Source organism: Mus musculus, chromosome 19 (assembly GCF_000001635.26).
Source record: "Mus musculus strain C57BL/6J chromosome 19, GRCm38.p6 C57BL/6J".
Lineage (NCBI taxonomy): Eukaryota > Metazoa > Chordata > Mammalia > Rodentia > Muridae > Mus > Mus musculus.
The window spans coordinates 45,331,274-45,352,784 of NC_000085.6; the positions used below are offsets into that span (position 1 = coordinate 45,331,274).

At 45.4% G+C, this 21,511-nt stretch overlaps 1 long non-coding RNA gene across 1 annotated transcript; it reads right to left on the reverse strand.

The window, feature by feature from the left end:
- Window positions 1-4,198: 4,198 nt before the first annotated feature.
- Gm29593 (predicted gene 29593) lies at window positions 4,199-7,175 on the reverse strand. The gene is made up of 4 exons (NR_167748.1): window positions 6,991-7,175; window positions 6,658-6,848; window positions 6,482-6,575; window positions 4,199-4,776 (listed from the first exon to the last, which is right to left on the reverse strand). It is a non-coding gene; the product is annotated as a predicted gene 29593 (long non-coding RNA).
- Window positions 7,176-21,511: the final 14,336 nt, after the last annotated feature.

A 21,511-nucleotide genomic window follows, 5' to 3' on the forward strand; every position in this document is an offset into this window, starting at 1 on the left:
CAGTTCCCGATCTGTCTTAGTTACCTTCCTGTTGCTGTGATAAAACACCATAGCTAAGGCAACTTATAGAACAAAGAGTTCCCTTGAGCCTGTGTTCCAGAAGGATAAGAGTCCACTATGATGGGAGGCCGGACAACCAGCAGCAGGCATGGTTTCAGGAGCCCAGTGTAGAGCGCTCACATCTTTTACCACAGCAAAAGGCTGAAAGAACAGGAACTAGCAAAGGTACAGGGTCTAGCTCTGGTGACATAGTTTTCCAACAAGGCCACTCCTGCTAAACCTTCCCAAACAGTGCCACAAACTGAGGAATCAGGTGTTCAAAACCCCTGAGCCTATGGGGAGATCTCTCATTTAAGCCACTATTCTCACCTTCTTATATATATATGCACATACATACATTCATACATACATACATTCATTCATACATACATACATACATGTGTGTGTGCGTGCATGTGCATGTATGTGTGTGTGTGCTTTCTTAGCACAATTTGCTTCCTTTTCCAACTATTTGATCATAGCCTCTATTCACCCAGCATCTCTGCACCACAAAGGCTGAGACCCAGCCAGTTTCGCTCAATGCTATGTTCCTGAGCACCTGACATAGTGCCCCAGAGGCACGAAGGTGATGGGTGTATTGCTGGATGAAGATCAGAACACCACCACAGTACTGGAATCCCTCTTCCTCCTTTCATCCATTTATCAAGCAACTGAATTTTTAAAATAAAGGGTATCTGGGTGGGGGTGGGGGTGTTGCACAGCATAGGTGCCCACTGAGACCAGAAAGGGACATCAGGTTCCCTGAACCTGGAGTTATAGGTGGTTATAAAATGTAGGTGCTGGACCCAAGTCTGAATTCTCTGCAAGAGCAATATAATCTATACATCCTTAACCGTTAAGCCATTACTTTCTTTCCAGCTGCCTTTTCAGTGACAGTGTCAAACATACTATGGCCACATTTGAAGACAAAGTCTCAGTCTATGACAGAAGGGCTCACAGGAGAGAGAGAGAGAATGAGAGAGAGAGAGAGAGAGAGAGAGAGAGAGAGATCCCATGGTTAAACCTATACCAGGCTGTCTTGTGCCAGAGAAGAGTCTCATGCTCACCCCTTGTTAATGTCACCTATAAAACAGAGTGATCCTCTGGGATCCTACAAAATTCTCTCTTTTTTTTTTTTTTTTTTTTTTTTTACAAAATTCTCAACAGAACCCCACAAGGTGCAGATCAGCTACCTTTGGAGGAAAATATCAGCAAAGAAAGCCAGTGTTACCAATTGGGAGCTAGAGAGATGTCTCAGAGGTTAAGAGCACTGGCTATTCTTCCAAAGTACCTGGGTTCAATTCCCAGCACCCATGTGGCAGGTTACAACTGTCTGTAACTATAGTTACCAGGGGATCTGACAACTTACCCAGACATACATGCAGGCAAAACACCAATGCACATAAAAGAAATAAATCATTTTTTAAAGTTGTAATTGTAACACTCAAGCATTTATCGAGTGTGAACTGTGTGCACAACTGTGATAGGTAATTATATTATTCTTACCTGAGAGATGGAAGAATTGAAAGTAACTGAGTTTAATTAAATATCTTGCCCCGAAGAGGACACACACCTAACCTAGCACATGATAGCTATACACTAAGAATCTATTGAGTGAATGAATAGATGGTGTCTTACTTACGGTTTTCATTGCTATGAACAGACACCATGACCAAAGCCACTCTTGTAAATGACAACATTAAACTGGGGCTGGCTTATAGGTTCAGAGGGTCAGTCCATTATCATCAAGGCAGGAACATGGCAGCATCCCGGCAGGCACTGGAGGAGCTGAGAGTTCTACATCTTGTTTCGCAGGCAAACAGAAGACTGTCTCCCGAGCAGCTAGGAGGAAACTCTCAAAGCCCGCCCCCATAAGGACACACTTCCTCCAAACAAAAGCCACACTTCCTAATAGTGCCACTTCCTGGGCTAAGCACATTCAAACCACCACAGACAGGAAACCAATAAGTAGAAAATGACAATATTCAATTCTAGGTATCTTGGCTCCAAAGCTCCTGGCTTTCTACTATATTCCAAATAAATTCGTTTGGAATCCTTGGGATCAGTATTAGAAAAATACCTAAGGTTAGGCTCCGAATCTGTATGTCCACTGCTCCAGACCTGCTCCCAAACACACAAATGGCATCTAAGGTGTCCAGCTGGCCTCAGACATGATGAAGTCTGGAGAACTATTCCAGACCTTAAGTCCACTGCAAAACACTCTTGAAGGTGCGCCCTTTCTCATCCTGTTCCACCCTTCTCCCTCCAACAATCCCGGCTTGGATTAGCTGATGAAGAGGCCTACAAAAGTTGGGCTTAGTTGTTCACACCTTTAATCCCAGCACTTGGAAGGCAGGGAAAGGTGGATCTCTGTGAGTTTAAGGCTGGCCTGGTCTACAGAGTGAATTCTAGGACAATCAGGGCTATGTAGAGAAACCCTGTCTCAGACAAAACAACAACAACAACAAGAGGCCTACAGAAGATTGCAATGTGGGAGCTCTTGAAATAATTTCTTACTGAGATATCTGGTCTTCCTTCAGTAGTTCAGACGTCCTTAAGTAACAGGTGATGGGCTGGAGAGATGGCTCAGCGGTTAAGAATACTGTCTGTTCTTCCTGAGGTCCTGAGTTCAATTCCCAGCAACCACATGGTGGCTCACAACCATCTGTAATGGGATCCGATGCCCTCTTCTGATGTGTCTGAAGACAACAGTGTATTCATATACATAAAATAAGTAAATCTTTTTAAAAAATATCAGGTGATACACAGGTATGCATGCTCATGTATGTACACGTGTTGTTCATGTACACATTTATACATGCGAGGAAGTTCATCCTTTCCTTTTTTTTAAAGATTTATTTATTATTATATATAAATACACTGTAGCCGACTTCAGACGCACCAGAAGAGGGCATCAAATCTCTTTACGGGTGGTTGTGAGCCACCATGTGGTTGCTGAGATTTGAACTCAGGACCTCTGGAAGATCAGTCAGTGCTCTTACCCGCTGAGCCATCTCTCCAGCCCCATCCTTTCCTTTTTAATTTTTTAAAAATATGCATGGGTGTTTTGCCTGTCTGTACATCTGTATGAAGATGTTGGATCCACTGGAACTGGAGTTACAGACAGTTGTGAGCTGCCATGTGGGTGCTGGGAATTGAACCCAGGTCTTTTGGGAGAGCAGCCAGTGCTCTTACCCTCTGGGCCATCTTCTCCAGCCCTAGTCCATCCTTTCTTAGATCTCTCCTAGTCCAGTGATCTCTCCACTCGAGTTGCAGCACCCAAGTCTGCACCTTGAACCTTGCTCCCTGAAGACATCTATGGAGTCACTCCCTCGAAGCTTGTTTTCCCACTCACTTCTATTTTCTGACCCTGGAAACTGTACCTGACCTTCCAGCTAATGCTCACAGAAGACACAGTGGGATTGTGGGAGGTGTGTGCTTCCTCCCATTCTGAGGATAGCGCTGTTATCTAGCGGTGAGTACATTTTTATTTAAAGAACTAATGTATAGATGGACCACCAAGGAGATAGTCTACGCCAGGCACAACATCTAGTCTTGTTCACCATTAACATCATTATCATTCCTGTATCCCTCCTAACCCTCCTGTATCCCTCCTTCCTCCCACAGAGCTGTAAGTACAAGCACCCACAGCCACTGCTGCCAGGGGGTTGCATGAGTCTTGGTGCCGGCTGAAGCATCTCTGGGGTTTGAGGGCACCCTGCTATTTATTACCTCCCACATCTCACAGGTCCCTGGAAGGCAGTATGCATTTGCATCTTTCAAAATCTCCATAAATCCCAGGACTCTCAGCACTGCTTTCCAAACCTTCAAGAACTTTGCCAGTGAGGAGGGCAGGGTAGCACTGTGTAGCCTAGGCTATCCTTGAATTTGTGATGCTCCTGGCTCTGCCTACTAAGTGCGGAGATTACAATGCATGGGCTACTATTCCTGGATCGAATACTAAATTTTTTGTTAGTGGTGGTAATTTTGAGGGTGTTGGGTGCAGGGAGGAGACAGGATCTCTCTGTGTAACCCTGGCTGTCTTGGAACTCACTCTGTAGCCCAGGCTGGCCTCAAGCCTGGAGATCTACCTGCCTCTGTCTCCCAAATACTGGGATTAAAAGCATGTATCACCATCAATCACCAGGCTTAAATACTATTTTTTTTAAAGATTTATTTATTATTTTATGTCTATGACTACACTGTTGCTTTCTTCCGACACACCAGAAGAAGGAATCAGATACCATTAAAGACGATTATGAGTGGCCATGTGGCTGCTGGAAGTTGAACTCAGGACCTTTGGAAGAGCAGTCAGTGCTCCTAACCACTGAGCCATCTTTCTAATCCTCAAATACTAATTTTTAAAAATAGTATTCTATTTTTTAAAAGATTTATTTATTTATTATATGTAAGTACACTGCAGCTGTCTTTAGACACTCCAGAAGAGGGAGTCAGATCTCATTAAGGATGGTTGTGAGCTGCCATGTGGTTGCTGGGATTTGAACTCGGGACCATTGGAAGAGCAGTCAGTGCTCTTAACTGCTGAGCCATCTCTCCAGCCCTAGTATTCTATCTTTAGTATCTCCTAGATAGTAGGCTGGCTTTACACTTGTTACATAACTGAGGATAACCTTGAACTCTTTCTGATCTTCCTGCTCCCAGCTCCTCACTGCTGAGGTTATGGACATGTGCCAATACATCTGGCTTATGCAGTGTTGAGGATGGAACTCTTCATACCTGCAGGGTAATAAGAAAACACTTTACTGACAGCGCTCCATCCACAGGTACAGAACTTTCCTGTTTGTTAGTTCATTTGAGACATAGTTTCACGTTTGTCAGTTCATTTGAGACATAGTTTCACTGTCTCCCATAGTGGCTTTAAATTCACCACACAGCGCAGGCAGAAAACTTTAAACTTGGAAGGCACAAACCTCTTCCTAAATCCATCCTTTGATGCTAACATCTTTTCTCCTAGGCAGGATGGAGGTCAATCCTGTGGCCAGTGCTTGCCAGGGCAGTCAGTGGACCTTCCATTATAATCTCACTTCTCTTCTTTGGCTCCAGTAGCTTTCCTTACTGGCACTTGGTGCTGAAGCTGAAGCTACTTACATAGGAAAGTAGACGTCTTCTTTGGGTAAGGGTAAGATATCACTCTAGTTGGGTGTCTACCAAACATACCATAAGCAGGAGCCAGGAAGAAAGAGAATTCAGACAACAGTCACAAAGAACCAGGATTCTTTAAGCAATATCTGTTCTTAAAGAGGCAGGAGGCATCTGTTTCAGGGTCTGTAGAAACTGAGGGGTCTGTGACTAGAAATGCATTAAGCTTAAGTTTTATTTGATTGTCTCTGGACAGGTGAGGGGGGAAGGGAAGATTATATGAAACAAATCAACTGGAAGAGGTTGGTGATGGAGTAAGAATTGATGTACAACACTGCCAATGTGCTCATTTGATTTCCACATTTCTCTACCCTCCCCCTTATTCCCACCTTCTTTCCCCGACACCCAGCCAGACAACCTTGATGGCTATTTCAGCTGCAACCCTATACATCCAGAGAAGCCAGAGCTCCCAGCTGCCAGCCAGTTCTGATCCCCTAATCCCAAAGGGACCAGCTGGTCAGAATTCTCAAGGATGACAGACACCCCCCCCCCCATGCACACGTGACTTCTGATGCCTGCACTGAGATCAAGGTTAGACCACTTAACTTCTTTGCATACGACAAGTCTTAATACCAGCCTGTCCCCCCGCACCCCCGTCCCCCGTCCCCTGACACACTCATACCACCCCAGATAGGAGTAAGAAGCAACCTGAAATTCTTGAGAAATTATTCTAAAACCGTGCCTTTCCATTTCCAGCTAGAAGGACCAGAATAGACTTCACAATGTGGGTGGTCCAGTCAGCTTCATTGTTGTCCTGGACAGCTGTTGAACCATCGGTCACCAGGACAAAGTGAAGATGGTCCTTCAGCCCTGCTGCTGACTGTGGAGCCCTTTATAATAATCAGGAAGTAAATCCCTAGCCTCATGCTTGTCTGAGGGTTTTGTGAGTACCTCCAGATACTGTATGGTCTAAACATGTATCAGTTGAAAACTACAACCAGCATGCACTTGCCTGGAGTTTGGTATGATAGTCAGGGTTATCTATGACATAGATAAGGCTGAAAGGATCCTCGGGTTAGAAGATAATTGATAATTTGAAGAAATAGAAATAAATTCCTACTAAGTGTGGGTCAACGCCCTTATTTTCCAGTCCTTCCCAGAGCCAGGACTTCGATTTGGTGGTCATTGCCTGCTCAGTGACACTAAATTCTCCAGTAATCTGCAGGGATGTGTAATTACGCTATAGTTAGTGATTGTTCACTAAGTAAACCCTTGGTGTAGTTACCATGTAAGTCAACGGTATTTACAGGATATTTTTTCTGCCTGTAACTCAAAGCCTTACCGAAACAAATTGGAATTGCCTTCTGGAGGCCGTTGTTATAAATTACAGACCCAACATCTGTCCACATCTGCAATGTCTAGACAGCCTGTCTCAGCTACAAGAGAGGAGAGAGAGAGAGATGAACAAACAGAACGCACGAGAGGCTGAGGAGTAGCAGAGGAAAACCTAAGACTCACAGATTTTCTCTTTTGAGGTTCACCCCATGCATGTTGCTCTCTCTCTCTCTCTGAAATGGACCTGAACCGTCAGCAGCCCCAGGCTGAGATCAGGAGATCTGCCAATGCTCATCACTTCAAGGTGCAAGGGACAACATAGCTCTTCTGTTCCGACACTCTCTGCCCAGATGTGCTTTTTTTTTTGGTGGGGCCTAGAGGGTCAGATGAAATGCAGAGATTGAGAGGGGCCAGGAAAGGAGACTCCTGCTTTTCCAAAGGTCCCCAGCCCCTTTCTTTCTCTACCCTCTGTCTCCTGACCTGGCTCGGGAGGAGGGGAGGCATCCTTTTGCCTACCTTTCTGGTGGTCCCTCTCCTGCATCCACGATAAGGAGCCTGCCCGTCAGCTGAGTGATTGTATTTTTTTACAGTTCCTAGCACAAACCTTCTCATTTATATGTAAAGCAGCCATTAGTCATAGCTCCGTTCCCACACACTGCCTGATGTACAATCACATTTTGCAGCGGATGAATCTTTCCACACAGCTGCTCTGCTATGAATAATCCGTCTCCAGGCCCATAAATCAGAAAAAAATCATGCACCTCGTTCGCCTGATCCTTACACAAAGTCATATATTTTACATGAGGACGAGCTAAATATTCATGAGTCTTCGAGTCTTTTTTCATAGGCACTTGTTGGGGTTGTTTTCCACTGTTGGGGGGGGGGCACCGAGGTTGTATCTACTTGGGGGAACAAGGGAGTTCTTAGAGAGGATGAGGAGGAGAAGACAGAATCTGTGTGTGTGTGTGTGTGTGTGTGTGTGTGTGTGTTGTGTATTAGAGAAAAAGAAGAGTGAGAGAGAGATTGGATCCAGCTATCTCTTGTTCCAGGGGTGGGACAAAAGATGGCCATGTTGGATCTTCGAAGGATGATAAATACCTTCTCACCTGAGCTCCTCACTTGCTCTGGGCTGGGAAGATGGCCTCCCTGATCTTCAAGCTCATTTTATGAACCTTTGCCCTCTGACCTGTGGAACAATGAATTTGACCTCTTTCTATGGACAGAGGATGCAGAATTTGGGGTGGGAGGGTAGGAGGGGTGGGGGCGGGTTGGTGAAGGGAGATCAGCAGATGTCAAATAATGCACTCGGATGCTAATCCTACTTGGCTGCCTGTGGTGACACACGGTGACACACCTGTAATTCTAGCACTGGGGAGAGTGGGACAAGCAGAAGGTGAGTTAGAAGCTAGCCTCAGCTATGTAGTGATTCAACAAAAATAAAAGCCTCCTACAGAGCCAGAACCGAAGACCTCTAACAACACCACGGCCCACTGTGTCCCATCTCCTGTCAGGGAACATTGAGGGTGGCTTTCTTGGTTTTTAGGGCTCATCTTTCTTCTCAAATAAGAAACTCTCCCCGGAACTCCCCTTAAATGCTTTCCCTCCTTCCCAAATACAAAACTTGACCCTACAAGAAACCCCTTCCCACTAACAGAAGGCAAGGCAAGAGGCGCTCCTTTCGTGGCCGGGCACGCTGCACACTCTGCCCCTCCCTCGGTGACAAATCCCAGCTCCACTCTGGCGGGTGTTCATTCACTCACGTTTGTCTCAGTGGCACTGTCTGTCTGACTCATTAACGCCACGGTCTGCAGTGGGCGTGATGATGTGGCCTCGATTCCCTTCAAAGGTGGAAAAAAATCCTTCCTCTTGCCGGGCGTGGTGGCGCACGCCTTTAATCCCAGCACTCGGGAGGCAGAGGCAGGCGGATTTCTGAGTTCGAGGCCAGCCTGGTCTACAAAGTGAGCTCCAGGACAGCCAGGGCTATACAGAGAAACCCTGTCTCGAAAAACAAAACAAAACAAAACAAAACAAAAATCCTTCCTCTTGGTCTCACTGACAGCATGAAGAACGCTCTGGAGGCTGAGATTTCCCAGACTTTAACTGAAGATCTGGAAACACCTAAACTCTTACACAGTCTTAGTTTTCTGAGGATAAGGACAATCCCTGGGTTCCAGGGCTGTCCTCTGATGAATAGTTTGGAAAGTGGAAGGACACCTCTTTGGTGGGTTAGCCTTTATCTAAAAATTTCATTGTTGGGGCTGGCAACATAGTTCAGTCTGTAGGGTACTTACCTGATTAGACTGCTGAGGAAGCTCAAGGCCAGTCTGAACAATTTAGTGACATTTTGTTTCAAAAAGTAAAAAGAGCCACAGGGGTGGTGGCACATGTCTTTTATCCCAGCACTCTGGAGACCAGAGGCAGGGAGATCTCCTTGAGTTCAAAGCCAGCCTGGTCTACATAGTTACATAGTTACATTCTGGACAGCAAGATCTACATAGTGAGTCTCAACACATACACACACACACACACACACACACACACACACACACACAAGAAGGCTGGGGTTATAACTGAATGGTAGAAGCCATGTGTAAGACCTTAGGTTCCATCCTCAGTACTAGCACCCCCACAAGTAAATAAATAAGTAAATAGATAGATAGATAAGTGGATACATATATAAATAAACAAAATATTTTGTTTATTTATATATCCTGTCTACTATGCCTATAGGATCTGTGAGACTCTATCACACACACACACACTCACACACACACACACCTGCTAAAACTTTTGTTTATAGGGAGATTCCCTGCTGCATTCCAGAAATTTGATAGCCTATAGCAGTGACCCCTCTCCCTTTCCTTTTTCATTCCCTGGCCAATTCTCTTTTTGTTTGTTTGTTTGTTTGTTTGTTTGAGACAAGGTTTCTCTGTGTAGCCCTGGCTGTCCTGGAACTCACTTTGTAGACCAGGCTGGCCTGGAACTCAGAAATCCACCTGTCTCTGCCTCCCAAGTGCTGGAATTAAAGGGAGATCTCCTTGAGTTCAAAGCCAGCCTGGTCTACATAGTTACATTCTGGACAGCAAGATCTACATAGTGAGTCGCAACACATACACACACACACACACACACACACACACACACACCCAGCTCCCTGGCCAATTCTTTTTAAGCCTAGTCAGTTGAATAAGAGTGTGAGCTCAGACCCTAGCCAATGGGGAAAAGAGACAAGCCCCACCTGAGGTAGACTAAAAGCCTAGTGTGCTCCCAACCTCCATGTGCCTGCTCTTCCTGGCGTACGCTCCTGACCAAGAATGGAGTTCAGACTCTTCATTGAAATAGTGCTCTTTTTCTTTGTGACCCTGTTATTTTTAACAGTCTTAGTACTTCAAAATAAACAAACAAAGTCACTTCTTGTGCTGATTAGCTTTTAAAACCTTGGGGCACTAGGGGAAATCAACTGAAAATTCATTTTAATCAGATTGACCTTTGGCCCTGACTATAAGTGATTGTCTTGATTGATTATTGATTTGGGAGACCCCAGCCCACTGTGGGCAGCACCATTTCTAGGCAGGTGAGCCTGGGCTGTTTATCAAAGCTAGCCTAACAAGCCAGAGGAAACAAGCTAGTAGAGAAGTGTTTGTCCACGATTTTCTTTTTTTGATTTGAAACATGGTCTCTCTGTATAGCCCTTGCTGTCTTGGAACTCTGTGTAGACCAGGCTGCTTTGAACTCACAAAGATCTGCCTGCTTCTACCTCATGAGTACTAGAGTAAACAGCATGTGCAACCACACCTGGCTTGTCTTTGGTTCTTGCCTCCAGACTCCTGCCTTGAGTTTCTGCCCTGACTCCCCTCGGTGATGTACTGTAACCTAAAAAACGTAAACTGAAACAAACTCTTTGCTCCCCAAGTTGCTTTTGGCTGTGGTGTTTATTATAGCAACAGGACACTTCTCTAACAGATGGGCAAACCAAGGTACAACCTTGGCAATGACTTTTTCAATGATAAATCAAGAGGTGAGAGTAGGAAGCCACAATTATATCTGATTCCCTTTGTGGTTGTTGACTCTGGACATCAACCCCACACCCACCCTGCACACCCCAACTTCCAGGGCCATGGTCAAAGCTTCTCCCTATCTCTGTAAACTTCCAGGCTTGCCCTGTTTGCTTGTCCCTTGCACCTCTCCTGCTTGAAACCCACTTTCCCTCCCGTTCAAGGAACATTAAGTCAAAGAACCGCCAGAGAGGAGGGAAAAGTCCAAACAATCACAGATGGCAGACTCAGAAAATTTAATTTAAAGTCATTCTTTATTATCCAAAATATTAAAATTAAGGCTATAAAGCCCAAAGGAAAACACAGATTAAAACCCCCAATGTTTCACAGTCTCTTCCTCAGGGGGTCCCCCGAAACATTGAGTGCGAATGCTTTTGAAAAGAAAGCAGGGGTGCTGGAGCTAAAAGCCAGCTGTAGATCATTGAGCCAACCGCTCAGCGACTGACCCAATCAGCTTCCCTTAAAGCCAAACACCAACTGTTTCATATGCAATTAATGATTGCCCTGGCAAATTAAAGTGCATCAAGTCATCACAGGCATCCTTGAATGACAAGGCACACAACAGTCACAGGTATCTCGTCCCTGGCATCTACATAATGATATTACTAGGCTAATCTGGGCTTGGAGATTTAATTCTGCAAAACGCCATGTGCTAAATATTTATATTCATAAAGGGCTGGAAAACGTGTTCACATGCTACCTCTTGGCTCTCCATTTATCTGGACTAGGCCTGGGGCTCACTTGCTGGGTCGGTGGTAAAGGATAAAAAGCATCAGTTGATGTCATTAGAATCCCACTGTTTCTGGTCCCCAACTTCATGCCTCAAAAGGGCTTATTGCTGGGTATCTAGAGGTACTGGGAAAAAGAGCAAAGCCTTTCTTGCCTGGAGATGCCAAAATAGCAAGCCCGTCATATGTCAGGGCTAAGCAAGGGGCAGCAGGATGGATAAACATGCATCTTGCTCGTTCTTCGGTGCAGAAAATCAGAGTCCAGAGGGGGAAAGCAAAGACCACCTCAGCCATTCTTTACAGATCTCAATCAGAGAAATCGCAGATGTCTGATTCGGGTTATCACTGTGTTTGAACTATAAAACTGAAGAATAAGATCTCTCTAAATAGTCCTAAGTTTGCCAGCGTTGATGGAAAGGGAACATATTGTGTGGCCTTTCAGTTTTGTCTTAGTTTCCTCTATTGAAGCTTGAGTCTGAGCTCTTGCCTTTCAGAAGACCCCAGTATATAAGGCAAGGACCCCACAGGGCATGGCTCAGCCTCCTCTCTCAGGGGATTGCCAGCATCATTTGTGTCCATCCAGACACTGATTCCCTCTTCCTGTGAGCATTTTGAAGCCCAATTGTTCAATCCAGTCCCCTCTGCCATTTCTCTCTCCCTGGCAGCAAAGGCAGATGATGGAGCCTGTCTCTTTGTGCACCCCAGGACTTGAAGCCTTCAGCAGCTTTTCCAGGGCTCTGCAGATTATAATCACCATGGGATCAGCTAGTGAACATCGCATTGGTTGCAATCTAGAAAGATTAGCCAGCCTTAAGGGTTTCATGGCTAGGCTCTTCATTGTTCAATTTCCTACAATTAAGTTAACAACAGACGACATTAACAAATAAATTGCCAGACTGGAGAGATGGCTTAGGGGTTAAGAGCACTGACTGCTCTTTCAGAAGTCCTGAGTTCAATTCCCAGCAACCACATGGTGGCTCACAACCATCTGTAATGGGATCTGATGCCCTCTTCTGGTGTGTCTGAAGACAGCCACAGTATACTCATATATATAAATTAAATAAATAAATCTTAAAAACAAACAAACTGCCAGATCACTGACTGGAGGTCAGTCAACAGGAAGGGAGAATGGTTCTGCAAACTTGGCCATGACCTGCGACCCAGATTCAGCTCGAGGCCGGGGATGTAGCACAGTGGGTAGAGCGTTAGCCTAGCATGCATGAAGCTCTGAGTTCTGTTCCCAGCACTGCATAAACTGCATGTTTATATGCACCTATAGTCCTGGCACTGAGGAGGTGAAGGCCAGAGAGTCAGGCCAGCCTGGCTACACAAGACCCTGTCTCAAAAACAAACAAACAAACAAACAAACAAACAAATAAACAAACAAATAATCTTTCTACCAGACAGACAGATAACACAGCATCCAGCCTGTGCATTCTAGCACGTTGGATAGTGGCTTTCTCAGATTTCTGGGGTGCAGAGGGAAGAGGAGTAATTTCTGGCCTTATTCCTAAAAAAACGGTGAATAGACATGAGAGCTCCTACCCACTGTGCTACATCCCCGGCCTCAAGCTGAATCTGAGCATTTGAGAGCCTGACTCCCCCTCTTCCCCACCTCCCACTCCATTTGAGGAATTTCCCTGTCCTCCACAGATTCCTCAGGCGCCTGCCAGAGACAATTCAGAAGGGATCTCTGTTCCTCTTGAAACACAGCTGTGCCAACTCACTCATTAATTTCAAGTCACAAGTCCTACAGCTGAACATGGTGGTGTATGCCCGTGACTCTAGCACACAGGGGATGAGACAGGAGGATTGCCACGAGTTCAAGGACAACAGGGGCTACAGAGCGAGGTCGTGTTTCAGAGAGAGAGAGACAGAGAGAGAAAGAAGAAACTGAGACCTCAAGGCGTTATAATCAGTTGGAATTGAACATGGATTTTGAGCCTGTTCTTTTAATGGTAAAGTGGTCAAATTGTTAAGAGTGCAAACAGTGGCCAGGCGTGGTGGCGCACGCCTTTAATTCCAGCACTCGGGAGGCAGAGGCAGGTGGATTTCTGAGTTTGAGGCCAGCCTGGTCTACAAAGTGAGTTCCAGGAAAGGCCAGGGCTATACAGAGAAACCCTGTCTCGAAAAAACAAACAAACAAACAAACAAACAAAACAGCACAAGGTTAGTCTCTCTATAGATTAGACACTGTTTCCACTCTTTTTGTTTGTTTGTTTGTTTGTTTCTGGTCCTAGACTTGAATCCAGGGTTTGACACGTGGTAGACAAAACCTTTAACACTAAGCTATATTCCTAATCTTCTCTTTACTTTATATATGTTTCTATATAGTTTTTAAAATTATTTATTTATTTTATGTGCATTAGTGTTTTGTCTGCATGTATGTCTGTTTGAGGGTGTTGGATCCCTTAACTGGAGTTACAGACAGTTGTGAGCTGCCATGTAGGTGCTGGGAATTAAACCTGGGTCCTCTGGAAGAGCAGCCAGTGTTCTTAACCACGGAGCCATCTCTCCAGCCCCTTTACTTTATATTTTATTGAAGGTCTTTTTTGTTTGTCTGAGATGTTATCTCACACTGTAGCTCAGGTTAGCCTAAAACTCACTATGTAGCCCAGACTGCCTCAAATTATGGTAATCCTCCTGCTCCTCCCCCCACATTTGATGTGATGCACGAACCTCCATGCTACTCTACTTGACAGAGATGCTCTCAAATGCTCGGATTTAGCTTTAATTTAAGATCCTCCTGCCTCAGCCCCCTGGGTTAGGGGGCGGGGGAGATGGGAATTATACACCTGCTTATCATATCCAGCTCAGGTTTAAGTTCTGATTTTGGCTAGAAGCACCCCTTCTGCTAGCAGGGTCATGTTCTCTTTGAGTTTATATTTAAACTTCTTCAAAATCAACAGCAGGAGACCAGAGAGGTAATCCACAGGCAAAGTGCTTGCTGAACAAGTCTGAGGACCAACTCCAGCCTCCTGGCTCTCCCATAAAAGCCAGGACTGCAGCCTCTGGTCTTATGCACACGCGCAATGTGTGCCTTCCCACCACACCCCCAAATCAGTAAGTTAAACTATAAAATAAATTAGAAAACAAAACAATAACAACAACAACAACAAAAATAACAAGAGCCAGGTGGGATACTTCCCACCTGTAACTCCCAGCTAGCCTGTGGCAGGCTGAGACAGGAGAATCACTAGAATTCAAGACGACCATGTGGTTCACAGCAACTTTCAGGCCAAAGGAAACTTAAGTAGACGGTAATTATAAACCTTGAGTTACAAACCCTGAAGGAACTAACTGGATGCTTTGGTCCTTCGGAGCTAGCTGTGAGAGAGGAACCAGTAGTTTAGTGGGGAGTAACAGCCAGGGCAGGCAGGATCTGATGTGGGTTACACCTGGGCTCAAGAGGGAAACTCTCTCTTCTCTCTCCTCTGCTTGTGGGTTTTGGTATCCTTTCTTTTGCCCCCTCTTCCCACTTTCAAATTCTCTTCCTTTCTTCCAGTAGCTTCCTGCACTGTCTGCCTTCTTTATACAGAAGAGTCTACTGCCTTCTCTTTTATCTTAGTGAAAAGTCATTAGTATAATTCCCCACTCCTTAGCAAGGTGGAAATGGGGGAAAGGCAAACTTGATACCTCGTCCTCCCCCAACCTCCACTCCAAGAAGCTGGCCTTGTTGTCCAGGTTGGACTCAGACTCGCTCAATTACATGTTGCCGCCTTGGTGGCAGGTTACAAAAATGTATTTTTGTTGTGTTTTATTTTGAAACAGTCTCTCTCTGTGGACCAGGCTGACCTCAAACTCACAGAGATCTGCCTGACTGCCTCCCTGTGTTGGACTTACAGGCAGCCTACTGGGGAAGGAACCCAGAACTTTGCATATGTTAGACAAATGTTCTACCCATGAGCAACATCCTGGCCTAGCAGATTTGATCTCAGAAATGGTTTTGTTTCAGAATGATTTGAGGAGAGTTTATCTTTTTTTTTTTTTAAATCCACTGTGTATTTTACAGGAACATGAGTCTATTACACGTTTGTTTGTTTGTTTGTTTGTTTAATGTGTGAGGTGGTTGCAGATGCTAGAGTGATCTTGTGGAGGTCAGATGACAACTTTAGAGAGTCCTCTCCTTCTACCATGTGGGTCTCTGGGATGGAACTCGAGTTATTAGGCTTGGTTCTCTCCTCCTCCTCCTCCTCCTCCTCCTCCTCCTCCTCCTCCTGCTCCTCCTCCTCCTCTTCCCCCTCCCTCCCCCTCCCTCCCTTTCTCCTTTGTAGCTGACAGTTTTGTATTTCTTCTGGGTCCTCCTGTTTCCAGGGTTTCCCTGCATGTCCTTCTATGTCCAGTGAATTGGTCACCTTTCCAGTCCTTCTCTACCCTGAAACCAGCAAGTGGCTGTAGAAACCCCACCTTGCCCTTTAGAACGTGGTCGTCCATTGTTACCCATCCACCTTTGGACCTTGAAGCCACAGAGATAGCACCAAAAACTCTCTCTGACCCCTCTGTTTTTCATTTGTGTTTGGCTAACCAGAAAAATGAGTCTAAAACGCAGGAGGGAAGAGATACGATTCTTCCAGTGTTTCCCAGCTGGGTTGCCCATCCTCCCTTTTGGAAGGCCCGGGCTATTGTCAAGGCATCTTGCTCTTGTATCTGCCCTCTTAGAGAGTCTTGGTAATTAACCATTCTCCCCCATGCCTCGACTCTTTGGGCGTGTTGTCAGTTGTATTCCTTGATAGTATTCCTAAATCCTGCCCAGATCTTTTAAAATATGGTTGATTTATTATTTGTTTACTTGAGACAAGGTCTCAGGTAGCCCAGACGGACCTCAAATTCCCTCTAGAGCTGAGGATGACCTTGGACTCCCATCCCAAGTCTCTGGCCACGACCTCCAGAGTGTTGAACTATAGGCATATATCACTATGACCATTCTCAGTTTATACAATGCTATGGATCAACACAGGGCCTCGTGCATGCTAGGCAAGCAGCCTGCCACCTGAGCAACATCCCCAGCCTAGCCTCTTAATCTACAGATTCATCCAATCTGCCTGTGCCAGCACTCTGGGGAATATAAGCCCTCCTATTGCCAGAAAACCCTGTTAATGTATATTTTTATGTTGTTCTTCCTCTAGAGCAGTGGTTCTCAACCTTCCTAATGATGCAACTCTTTACTATGCTTCCTGGTGTTTGAGTGCCCCTCCCCAACCATAACATTTCTGTTATTTCATAACTGTAATTTGATACGCATAATGTAAATACTTTTGGAGATAGAGGTTTGCCAAAGGGGTCTTGACCCACAGGTTGAGAACCACTGCTCTGGAAAACAAAACAAAACAAAACAAAACAAACAAACAAACAAAACCAAAGACTTTTTGAAAGGAGACGTTCTCTCCTTTCCTCTCCTCTCCTCTCCTCTCCTCTCCTCTCCTCTCCTCTCCTCTCCTCTCCTCTTCTTTCTTTCTTTCTTTCATTCATTTATTTGCTTTGTTTTTCCAGACAGGGTTTCTCTGTGTAGCCTGATTCTCCTGAAATTCATTCTGTAGATCAGGCTGGCCTTGCATTTAGAAATCCACCTGCCTCCCTCCCGAGTGCTGCCATTAAAGGTGTGCACCACCTTCCTTTCTCATCCATCTGCAGAGTGACAGATACGAAGTGAGCGTTTAATCCTCTCCAATAAACCAATCCTAGCCTCGATCACCTCCTCAAATGGCTTTGGGGAGACAGAGAATAACAGAAAGCTTCCAATGATGTAAATGGCTGTGAAATCATAGCCGCCAGAATAAGGAAACCATCACCAGTCCTGCTGAGGTCTGGTGAAGTCCAGTTAAACCGAAAACAACCTGTACAAACAGGCCAAAGTCTGCAGACTCAGCGTGATGAATACTGTTTGTCAAACAGTCTAACAAATTGAGGCACAGAAATCCAGGGAAAGATAGCAGTGTCAGCACAAACAGCTGAATGCTGATTAATCTCTCAAGCCTGGAAAGAACATAGCAAATAAAGTGTGTATGAACATGTCTACACACACACACACACACACACACACACACACACACACATTTCTATAACCAAAGTGAGCACTTTTTGTTTGTTTAGACAATGGTTTCTGCTTTGGATACTACTGTTAATAACAAAGAGACACTACCACTGCAGCCAAGCTTAGGTTAGGCTACTTGTAAGGTCTGGTTCCATAAGAACGCGGGGGACCTGGGGAAATGGCTTCACTGGTAAAGAGCTTACTGTACAAGCATGTGATCTGAGTTCAGATAGCAGGCACAAAGCCAGACGTGGTGGCATGGCATTTATAACCCCATCGCTGAGGAAGAAGACACACCAGGATTCCTAAGGCTTGCCGGCCTGGCAGCCAGCCTACCCTAATCCATGAGCACCAGGTCAATCACTGAGAGACCTAGTCTCAGAGAAACAAGAAGCTGTAGCCCTGCAGAAACTCACAAGGCAAGGTATTTACTGATGCTTCCTACAAGATAACAAAATTGAGAGGCCTGTGACCACGTTGTCTCTTTCTCTTCTTTTCATTTGCTTTTTTTTTTTTTAAGAAAATTACTTTTTTATTTTTTTGAAAAATTTATACATGTAAATAATGTGTTGTGATTCTATTCATCTCCCTTTACCCTTTGTTGTTTTCTCAAGACAGGGTTTCTCTGGATAGCCCTGGCTGTCCTGGAACTCACTCTGTAGACCAGGCTGGCTTCCAACTCAGAGATCAGTCTGTGAAGGTGTGCGCTCCCAGGCTCCAGTATCTTTTCTTGTTCTTTTCTTTGTTTCTTTCTTCTTTTCTCTCTCTCTATTTTTCTTTCTCTCTCTTCCTTCCTCTCTCTCTCTCTTCCTTCCTCTCTCTCTTTCTTCCTTTCTTTCTCTCAGAGCTGAGGATCAAACCCACATGCTCCGTTCCCCGTTCTTGTCTGACCCTCTTCCCAACTAGTCTCCCTCCCTCCTTCTCCCTCCATCCTTCTTTCTCCTCTCTTCTCCTCCCTTCCCTTCTCTCTCTCTGTCTCTCTGTCTCTCTCTGTCTCTCTCTCGGTCTTAAGTAGGTAGTCACAGTTGCTGTTTATTTGATATGCCACAACCCATGTTACTTTTTGGCTTTTTTGAGACAGAATCTTAATCTGCAATCCAGGCTGGCTTTGAACTTAAGGCTATTAATCCTCCTGCTTCAGGTTTCCAAGTACCAATTATAGGTACTATGCAGGAGCCTCCATGCCAAGCTAGTTTGGTTTGGGGGAACACGTTTGTACTGTGGATTGGGGAGCAGGGAGTGGGGAGGGTATAGGGGACTTTCAGGATAGCATTTGAAATGTAAATGAAGAAAATATCTAATAAAAAATGAAATGGAAAAAGAAAGAGAGAAAGAAAGAAAGAAAGAAAGAAAGAAAGGAAGGAAGAAAGAAAGAAAGGGAAAACTGACTTTGAATCCCATGGCTCACACCTTTAATCCCAGCACTCAGAAGGCAGAGGCAGGCAGATTTCTGTGAGTTTGAGGCCAGTCTGGTCTATAGAGTGAGTTTCAGAGCAGCCAAGGACGGACACACACACACACACACACACACACACACACATATGAAACAAAAAAACCAACAAAAAACAAGAAAGGAAGAAAAAGGAAGGAAGGAAGGAAGGAAGGAAGGAAGGGAGGGAGGGAGGGAGGGAGGGAGGGAGGGAGGGAGGAAGGAAGGAAGGAAGGGAGAGTTTAAACTCAATAGCTTGTCTCAGCACCTCCAAGGCTATCATCTGCACCACCGTGAAGGCAAGTTCCAATCAGGCCTTATGATGACTCAACTCCTGTTACTTGGGCTCCAACCCTCAGCTAAACTGACCTTGAATTTCTGGTACCGATGAGTTGTTTATTGTGGTTTATGCAGTTGTTGGGTGGTTGTGTGTGTTTGTGTGTGTGTACATGCATAGACAGGCAAACATTGTGGCAGGAGCAGGATCTAATGGGTCATTCATTTTGTTTGGTTGTCACGCCCTTTAAGTTCCTCTGCACTGAAGTCTTTCTCTCTCGAACAAAGAATATTTCTCAGGACTCCCTACTCAGCTTCCACCTCTAGCCGGGCTGCTAGGTTTTCTTTCCTTTGTGAGTTACACATTTTGCAAAAGACACGGAATAGTCCCCGCCTCCTTCCGGTTCTCTCCAGGGTGCTCGCTCGCTTGCTCAGGGCACTTACACAGCCTAGACCTTCTCAGTGTTGTGGGTCTTTCTTGGGCTCCTTTGCAGCCTCCTCCTCCTCTGCTTGTCGGAGAAAGTATGGTTCTCCTGGACTTGGCCCTCTGCCTACCGTTCTTTCTACTATTTGCGCTTCCCCTGTGCGACTTCTTCCTTCTAGGTGCCACCTATATGTTGAGACCCCTGACTGCGGAGCCTTTCTCTTGTTTCGATTCCAAATAGCCAAGGACTTCCCCCGACAGCTGACTCCTCACGGAAGCCTCACAGACACCTGTGAAGCAATATGTCCAGAAAAGAACTGATTACCCCCCCCCCACCCCAGCATCTCCTTCTCTTGTGCTCCCTGTCCCTAACAGTGGCACCTCTCATTCATCCAGTTTCCTGAGCCAGATACCTAGAAGTCATCCTGTGGCACACCCCTTTGACATCGTTCATGACATGTCTAATCAATCACCGAGTCTCACTGATTATCTTTTTCTGTAGCGTCTCTGGAATCCATCTATTCCTTTGGGTTCTCACCGACTCCCTCATTCGGGTTGCCACCATCTCTCCCAGGAAGATTTCCGCAAACTCCGTAATCCTTCTCCCAGCCTCCAGCTGTGCTCCACTTTAATCTATTCTCCACCCTGGGCTCTGAGTGATTTTCTAAAAATACAAATCTGACCAGGATGTAGCCCTGCTTAACATTTTTCAGTACTTTCCCAGAGTCCCCAGGGAAAAAGCATGAATGCCTGATTTTAGCCTGTGTGCTGGGGTCAAGATATTGATAGTCTCTGAAGAACAGGGACAGACCCCAGATAAAAAGGATAGAAAGCTGCTCACCTGACCACCTTGTGCCAGCTGAATATTGTTTTGTTTTTCATAAGAGCCCTACTGCTATCCTCTGCAGTCTGGTCTAGTGCTATCCATCCTAAAGTCATATGGTCTTGTTCTTGTTCTCAGACTATAACATCAACTACACGGCCACCTTTGTCTTTGTGATGTTTCTTTTAGATGTTGGTTTGGGTTTTGTTTTTTTTTCCAGACAGGGCTTCTCTGTGTAGTTGTGGCTGTCCTGGAACTCACTGTGTAGAGCAGGCTGGCCTTGAACTCACAGAGAACTGCCTGCCTCTGCCTCCTGGGAGCTGAGATAAATGGCGTGCGCCACCTCAGGGTTTACCTTTGTCTTTAATATTCTTTCTGGTGGCCCCATCTTCATCTCACCCATCTGAACCCCACTCTGCATGGGCCATGACTCTTTTTCTTTAGGGTCTCACTGCATATGTAGCTCTGGATGATCCGGAGCTCATAGAGAGTCTCCTGCCTTTGCCTCCTGAGTGCTGGCATCAAAGGTTCGACACTGTCATCCACTTTTGTATGTCCCAGGGATCAAACTCAGGTTGTCAGATTTGGTAGGGAGTACCTGAACCTGATGAGCCATCTTGGCTGTCCTATCTGGTTCTTTTTAAAAGAACAGTATCTCATACTACAGCCTATGCTATCCCAAAACGAAGTCAGTAACAAAAATCAGAAAGCAAAACCAAACAAACAAACAAAAAGCCCCAGACAACAGCAAATCTAGAAATGTATTGACCATATCTCTACAACTCTGTGTACATTAAATTCAGAAACTACCTCAGTGCAAAGGGCACAACTGTAACAATGCCACTGACTTCCAGGCTGTATGCGAACAATCCACACTGGTCTCAAACTTGCAGCGGTCCTCCTGCCTCAAGTCTGAGATTACACGTGGGAGCCATCAATCCTGACAGGACATTCATCTTGTTGATAAAGTTCCCCAAATGACTTCTGTGTATAATCGGGGTTAGAAACTCGATGGCTATAGGAAAGGGGACAGGAGAAAAGAGCACAAAAGTTGATTGCAGCATATTTCTGACTCGTCTGAAAGAACCTAGTGGGGAAACCCCCACTCAATTCCCGTTCCGTGTGCACCCAAAAATCACAAACAGACGACCATCTTGATGTAAAAGTATGAGGTAGTTTAATGACGGAGCTCTGGGCCGACACATATCTCCTGCAGGAGACAGAGGTGTTGACCACATGGTGGAGCCATAATGGTGGAGCTCTAGGCCGAA